At 35.7% G+C, this 7663-nt stretch overlaps 1 pseudogene; it reads right to left on the reverse strand.

Annotated features, from left to right (window-relative positions):
- Window positions 1-2896: 2896 nt before the first annotated feature.
- On the reverse strand, window positions 2897-3424 carry LOC122747662 (annotated as a pseudogene).
- Between the last annotated feature and the right edge of the window lie 4239 nt (window positions 3425-7663).

The following is a 7663-nucleotide window of genomic DNA, read 5'->3' on the forward strand; positions in this document are numbered from 1 at the left end:
AGTTTACCAAACTTCAGACAGAAAATAAAACTAACAAAAAGAACAACTGGAAACAGTTTTTCCCTAAGAGGTTCCTAATAGAAAGAAATATTCTATAAGTAACATTATTATTAGTAATAATAATAATAATAACAACAACAACAACAATAATAACTGGCATGAATATAGTATTTTGATTTCTGCAAAGCACTTTACAAATCTTATTTTATTTTTAAAAAAGCAACAACTAGGCAATAGCTGTTATTTTCCCTGTCTTACGAATGGGGAAACTGAAAGACACAGAGGCTAAGGGATTTTCCTAGGGGCATTCAGCTAGTAAGTGTCTGAGGCCAGATCTGAAGTCCAGGTCTATATTTTATATACTGTGCCACCTAGCTGGAAAGTTATCCCCCAAATAAAGTTGGATCATTTGAGAGTAAGCAGTGGTTATTTGAACTACTTCTTATAAGTATCTTTTGAGGAAAAATAGCATCAACATTAGTATTGGATCATAAAAGCCAATAATTTTATGAAAGATTGCTACACTGAATCAGCTCTACTATGTGGAATGGAAGGTTCTTTAGATTTAGATACCTAATAGGAAGAAAGCAAAACCATGTCAGAACAGGATGGGGTAGATATAATCCTTTTCATCCTGTTGTTGAAGTTGTCCTGAAGATATTCTCAGTCACCTTACATAATTTCAGGCTATATCCTAATACTTTTCTCTAAATAAGTAAATCAATTATTTTTTTTTTTACTTTTGCAATGGTCTATGGACTTTCTACTACTTAGGAACAGCTAAGTGGCACAGTAGAAAGAGTTCCAGGCCTAGATTCAGGAAAGCCTGAATTCAAATCCTTCACTAGATTCTTATTAGCTATGTTACCCTTGGGAAGTCAGTTAACCTCTGTTTGCCTCAGGTTCCTCATCTATAAAATCATGATAATTGCATTAAACTCCCAGAATTCTTGTTAGCCTCATGTGAGATAATTATTATAAGGGACACAATAACAACAATTATAGTAATAACAAAAGCAATAATAACATTTTTATAAAGTAATATATGATAAATCTCCAAACTATAAACTTAAAGATCAAAATTGCTTCAAGAATTCAATAAATCAACAGTACTAGACCAGAGCATTTTCCAGATAAAAACCATAATCTCTAATTATTCAGAAATAACTGTACCCACAAACTTTAATAATAATAACAATGGTCATAATAATATAATATCATATTAAAAATCATAAGCAAATTATTGAAAATTTTAAAGATATATAATAAAATAAAAATTCACAAAATCCAAGGATTTAGCAGGAGACATTTTTTTTAAGCTGAGAACAGAAAGTAAATCATGCCAACTGTATCATTTTGTCTATTACTGGAGTTTCCTCAAAGTAACAGAAGATGAGCTTGTCCTCCAAATACTTTGTTTAATTTTGAAAATGAACTATTCTGTCTACTGAACACTAACTTCAAAGAAATAATACTCAGATAGTGACTTCTTCCAGGGCAGTCTTTTATCTAAAAAGTCTCAAATACAAAGGTGAAAAGGACATAATGATGATGATAGTAATTGATGATAATGATAAAAAATAACATTACTGGATTGGTGTTATTCTGGTTATTAGTGAATTAAAATGAATCACGGAGAGACAACTCATCATCACTCTTTCCTGTTTTGTCCATCCCATTAACAATGAATGTTTTGTTTTGTTTTGTTTTGTGGGGTAATGAGGGCTCAGTGACTTGCCCAGGGGTCACACAGCTAGTAATTGTCAAGTGTCTGAGGCTGGATTTGAACTCAGGTCCTCCTGAATCCAGGGCCAGTGCTTTATCCACTGTGCCACCTAGCTGCCCCCAACACTGAATATTTAAAAAAAGTTTTGCCCTCGATTTCTCCGTAGCTTTTTCCCAAAAGCAACCACTTTTTGGATTCCTGTCTTACTGTATGCCCTGAGTAATGTAGCCCACATATTGATACTCTGCATTAAATCATATTAAGAAATTATTTTCAGAGAAACCCAAAAATATATATCCAATTACTGTAATTCTAATTTCCCAAATGTTCATATTTTTGACAAGTTGCAGCTCTGTTTACCCATTCCAGTGTGATCTTTGTGTGTTCTCAAAAAGAGCAGCATGAGATAAGAATTTTGATTTCATCAAAGCAAATTGCATACATTTTCAGAAAGGCAAATTGCAGACCAAAGACATTTGTAGATGAATAGAAAGCTGTGTGAAAGGAAACAGTTGTGTTTGCCTACTTTCAACTGCAGCACAGGTTACCCTTTGAATCACCATTTGGAAATCTAATGCATTTCTAACGGGCCCATTAGTGAGTGTGTTGAAAATAGAATCCAATCCCATCATTCTACTCACTGGACCATCTTGCCTTAATTTAGCTTTATTTTAAGATTCATAAAAATAATGCAGCTTGAGTTCATGTGCCCTTGTGCCAGAAATTGGAATAAAGCTGCCTTGTACATTCAAAACAAAATTAAACTCATGTCTAAAGGAAAATATAGTATAAGGATATCTTAGATACCATTTTGTAGAAGTTAAATAATTTTTCTAGCTCTTAATTGTGATTTCATAGTGTTTTAATGTTTGCAAAGTGTTTTACAAATATTATCTCATTTTATCTGCATGACAACCCTGATAAGTACATGCTATTATTAACCTCATTTTAGAGATGAGGAGAGTGAGGAAGAAAGAGGCTAAGTGACTTGTCCAGAGTCACATTGCTACCATAAGTTTGAGGCAGGATATGTTTTAAGGTCTTCCTTATTCTTTGCCCTGTCCTATCTAGATACCTCCAACTATATCTTTCATAGTGAAGTCCTCTGAGGTAGTTGGAGAGATCCTATCATGCCCATTTTAATGACTAAGACATAATGATAAAAATGTTTTATTCATGCCTTCTATTTTTCACAACAAAATCTTTGCAAGACCCCGGCTCTTCCTGGCCAGCTGAGGTAAGTCCCCACATCACTCTGTGTTTGTGCAGTGGCTTGGTGATCCATTGAGTGTCGGGGGTTTTGTCTGATAGCTTTATGGAATGGATCAATAAGAATAACCTCAAAAAATTTGTAGGTTGAATCTTCACCCACCCAGTAGGAGTTCAAGACTCTCAGGGCCCCACAGTGGTGGCCAGCACGCTCTTCTGCTACAGACTGAAGGCCCCTGGCAAACTTCAGCTGATTGACACCGTGATGCACAGGTTTACCTTAGTTTGCACCCTTGGGCACCGGGTGCTTTTGGCCTTCCTGCGAGGCGAACGTGGTAGATGACATAACCTTGCTTGGCCTTGTAGCCCAGCCGGTGGGCCTTGTCCAGCCTGGTGGGCTGGGGTGCATGGTGCAGGGCCAACAGTTGGCAAGAACTGCATGATGTCCGACTGCTTCTTCCTCCATAGCTCCTGGATGTAGACCCCCATGCTGGTTCGCGCTTACCCTGCCAGATGGCTGACTCAAAGCAGAAAGGAAGAGTCCACTTTCCTACCATCCTTTCTTGCTTTTCTATAATGATCTTTCTCATAGTAATGATGGTGAAACCACTTTCTCACACATTATATAGATACTGAAGTAGAAATAGAATTCTAGAAAAAAGTTATCCAGAATGTCTGAATGGGACTGTGCATACCTTTTGACCCAGTAATACCTCTATTAGGTCTGTATCCTAAAGAGATCATAAAAACAGGGAAAGGACCTACATGTACAAAAATATTTCTAGCAGCTCTCTTTGTGGTGACAAAGAATTGGAAATCAAGGGAATGCCCATCAATAGGGGAATGGTTGAACAAGTTGCGGTATATGAATGTAATGGAATACTATTGTGCTGTAAGAAATGATAAGCAGTCAGGTTTCAGAAAAACCTGGAAAGACTTAAGTAGACTGATGCTGAATGAAATGAGCAGAACAAGGAGGACATTGTACACAATATTGTGCAATTATCAAACATGATAGACTTAGCTCTTCTTCAGCAATGCAACAATCCAAGATAATTCAAAAAGTTTCAAGAGGGAAAATGTTCTCTCAATTCAGGAAAAAAATGGTGGAAACTGAATTCATATTGAAACATATTTTCACTTTTGTTGTTGTTTTTTTCCTTTGGCATGGTTTTTCCCTTTTGTTCGGATTCATCTTTCACAATATGACTAATACAGAAATATTAATGTGATTGTACATATATAACCTCTATAAGATTTCTTTCTGTCTTGAGAGGGGGGAGGGAAGGGAGAGAGGGAGAAAAATTTGGAACAAAAAATCTTATGAAAACAAGTGTTGAAAACTATCTTTGCATGTAATTGGAAATAATAAAATACTTTTATGATTTAAAAATAAAAATAAAAAAATAAATGAATGAATAATTATAGATAAATAAGAATATAACAAAACAACAAGGAATGGCTGAATCTGGAGAAATATAGATAAAAGAAATTGTTTTTTCTTTCTGATGAATTGAGACTACTGACCAATTAAGTAACAGTTTTTAGAACTGTATTTGAATTTGCCCTTCCTATTTGAGTTACATAGATCATACACAGATATTGCCTATTTGGTTCCAATTCAAAATGTGGAAATTTGGAAACCAGTTATGTGACTAGGAGGTAGGTGTGGAGGTGGAGTTAATACTATGTAATGGTTTCAAATATTATAAAAGACTGTAGAGTTACATAAATTGATTACTTAGAAGGCGTTGAGTTATATTTAATGATCTAAGACTTTTTCATTTTCTATTTTTTCCTGGCTTTCTTCAAATCCCAGCTAAAACTCATCTTCTAAGAGGAAGTTTTTTCCAATTCTTTTTAATTCTTCCTGTTCATTATATATATATATATATATATATATATATATATATATATATGTATGTATGTATGTATATGTATATATATATACACACACACACACACATACACACACACTCCTTGTGTATACACCTATATGTACACCTTGTTTATACATAGCTGTTTGCATAGTGCTTCCCCTTTTGTATTGTGTGATCCTTGAGATCCCAGACAGTCTTTTTTCTTTCTTTGTATCTTTAACTCTTTGCACAGTGCCTGGCATATAATAAGCACTTAGTAAATGCTATTAGAATGATTGGTGTTGAGTGAGGCAAAGACCATTCTGGGTTTCCTGGTGGGAGAGTGGAAATAGCCTGGATATCACGTGTCCATGAGCACGTTTTATCTTTATTTCTTCCTGTTCTTATGTAAATGGTTATTACAATAAAGGAGTTTGTGGGTTCTGTGTGAGTTGAGGAAATCTTGAGGTTCCATTAAAATTATTTTGCAGTAGCAGAAATAGCTGAAGTTACAGAGCCCTATGATACAGAAAGTCCCTGTGGAGAGATGTGGATAGAGGTTCACCTGAGTAACTTCAGGCATCATGACAACTTATGACAGAGAGAATAATTAACTGTGTCTTCTATAAGGCACCCATTTTTATATCTTAGCAGAAGGTTCACCTAGAAGAAAATTCATGATGACTTCATAAAAGAAGAAAACACAATGAAAAAAAATTCCTTGGTCAGAAGTTGGAAGGTCCTCTTTGGTCTCACCTGTGTGCCTTATTATTATTGTATTCATGTTTGATCCCACTCTCCCTAGAGGACATTTATTTTCAAAACATAGGTCTGTTCCCCTTAGTTTGGGGGATCGTTTTTAGCAACTCTTTTTGTTATGCCTTCTCAGTAAATCCATTTTTCTAAAATGAATGAAGTCCAAGTCTTTGATAGATAATGGAGAGCACATCATGGGTTCTCAGTAGCAAAAATGATGAAAACTCTTATCCCTCAAGGTTACTCCTAGAATCCTGATGGGAGTCATAATTAGCCAGTTCCTAGGTAATATAATCCAGTAAGCCAGGACAAGGTAGTTGTCAGTTGTCAGATGGACTGCTAGACTTAGAATAGTCCCATTCTAGTGTCAGGAAATGTTTTGGTAATGATACTGTCCACAATATTTTCATCATTTTGGATTTTTTTCTTTCAGATAGCTTAAAAATAATTTTTTCACTTCTTTGAGATATCTTTAAAATTGCTTTCTCTGCAACACAAATTCCTAGATAGTAGACTTCCACTTACTTTTTTTCCCTGAAGAAATGGTTAGTCAATTCTTTCAAGTAATTGTGTATCTTCTTTAAGAGGTGTTCATCTTTTTTATGTCACCTTTGACAGCAGATTGCCCTCTTTTGTTTGATACTTTTCTCTATAAATTCCTTTAATGCTACTCCATTCTGGTTCCTTTCCTACCTGTTTGATGATTTCTTCTCAGTTTAATTTCCTGGATCTTCATCTAGATTATCCCCAATAATGGTGGTTGCCCCCTAGTTCTCTTTCCTGGGCATTTTCTTTTCTCTTTATACTATTTCACTCAGTGATTTTGTTAGGGTCCTATGTATTAAATCATCAGCTCTGTGTTGATTATTCTCAAGTCTACTTATCCACTGTAGTTTCTCTTCCTAACTGCCAGATTTACATATCTGACTGTTGAAATCTTGCATTACATGACGGGTAGACATTTTAAACTTGACACATCCCAAACTGAACTCATTAATCCCCTCCCCTCTCCCTAAACCCTCCCCTCTTCCAAACTTCACTGTTAGTATCAAGGACACCACCATGTTCCAAGTCATCCAGGCTTCCTTACTCTTTCACCTCTATACCCAATCTGTTGCCAAGTCCTATTGATTTTACCTTTGTAAAAATCAATCAAATATGCCCCTTTCTCTCCTTCTGCACTGCTACCATCATGGTGAAAACTACTATCTCTTTTTTATGTACTACCTTCATGGTTGGTATTCCTGCTTCAAGTCTCTCCCTACTTCAGTCTATTTTCCAGTCACCTATCAAACTGATCTTCCTAAAACATAAATTTGATGATACCCACTGCTCCCAAGTCCATAAGCCCAGTGCCTTGTTATAACCCCCAGGATCAAATATAAAATCCACTGGCATTTAAAATCCTTCATAAAATTTTCCAGTTTTTTTTGGCTATCATCCCCTATTCCCCTTCATGAACACTTCTATCCAGTGACACTGTATTACTTTCTTTTCCTGCTATAAGAAACTTCATTTCCAGACTCTAGACATTTTCACTTGCTATCTCCCATACATGGAATTTCTATCCTCACCTCTGCCTCTTGGCTTCCCTGGATTTCTTCAAACCTAAAATAAATTCCGATCTTCTACAAGAAGCTTTTCCCTATCCCCTTAAGTCTAATGCTTTCCATTCATTCATTATCTCTAATTTATATTGTCTCTATATTTAATTGTATGTAGTTGTGTTCATGTCTTCCCCCTATCTCAAGGGGATGGGAATATTTTGAGAGTTGGGACTATCATTTATCTTTCTTTATATCACCAATACCTGGCACATAGATGGGCAATATGAATCAGGGAAACAGGGGCAGCTAAGTGGCACAGTATATAAAGCACTGGCCCTGGAATCAGGAAGACCTGAGTTCAAATTCAACCTCAGACACTTGACACTTACTAGCTGTGTGATCCTGGGCAAATCACTTAATCCCAATTGCCTCACAAAAAAAAAAGAATAAGGGAAACAAACAGATCTATAATCTTCCCAATGAAGACAACAATGTACATTTACAAACTAATCTGAAGATTTCTCATATCAACCTATCCGTCCTGCCAATATACCCCACATGTTCCA

This window comes from Dromiciops gliroides, chromosome 3 (genome assembly GCF_019393635.1).
Source record: "Dromiciops gliroides isolate mDroGli1 chromosome 3, mDroGli1.pri, whole genome shotgun sequence".
Classification (NCBI taxonomy): domain Eukaryota; kingdom Metazoa; phylum Chordata; class Mammalia; order Microbiotheria; family Microbiotheriidae; genus Dromiciops; species Dromiciops gliroides.